Source organism: Brassica oleracea, chromosome C8 (genome assembly GCF_000695525.1).
Source record: "Brassica oleracea var. oleracea cultivar TO1000 chromosome C8, BOL, whole genome shotgun sequence".
In the NCBI taxonomy this organism is placed as follows: Eukaryota; Viridiplantae; Streptophyta; class Magnoliopsida; order Brassicales; family Brassicaceae; genus Brassica; species Brassica oleracea.
In genome coordinates, this window is record NC_027755.1 from 14,103,608 (window position 1) to 14,104,367 (window position 760).

A 760-nucleotide genomic window follows, 5' to 3' on the forward strand; every position below is an offset into this window, starting at 1 on the left:
CTCTTCACATCTTTGTAGAACTTCTTCTTGGCATATCCGTCAAGACCAATTGGCTCTCTTCCACAAGCTAAGTAGTTCATCAGATCAGCATACCAAGGACCTTTCTTACCACTGCTCTAATTGCCATGATTTGTTCTTCTGAAGCCCTTCATCAATGGGGATCCCACACTCAATCTTCAGTCTAGACAAGTGATCAGCTACACCATTCTCGACTCCTGGCTTGTCTCTGATCTCAAGGTCAAACTCTTGTAGCAGCAAGATCCACCTCAACAGTCTTGGCTTAGCATCCTTCTTGGCTATGAGATGTCTCAATGTAGCATGATCAGTGTAGATTATGACTTTTGACCCAACCAAGTAGCTTCTGAACTTCTCAAAGGCGTAGACAATGGCTAGCAGCTCCTTCTCAGTTGTAGCATACTTCATTTAAGCTTCATCAAGAGTTTTACTCGCATAGTAGATCACATGAGTTTTCTTGTCCTTCTTTTGACCAAGAATAGCTCCCACAGCATAGTCACTAGCATCACACATGATCTCAAAGGGGAGATCCCAATCTGGTGGCTGGACAATGGGGGCACTAACCAGCTTGTCTTTCAACTTCTCGAATGCTTCCAGACATTCCTAATCAAAGTTGAATGCAGCTTCCTTGCATAAAAGCTTAGTCATTGGCCTTGCTATCATTGAGAAGTCTTGGATGAATCTTCTATAGAATCCAGCATGACCAAGGAAGCTTCTAATGTCTTTAACCGTCTTTGGTGCAGCT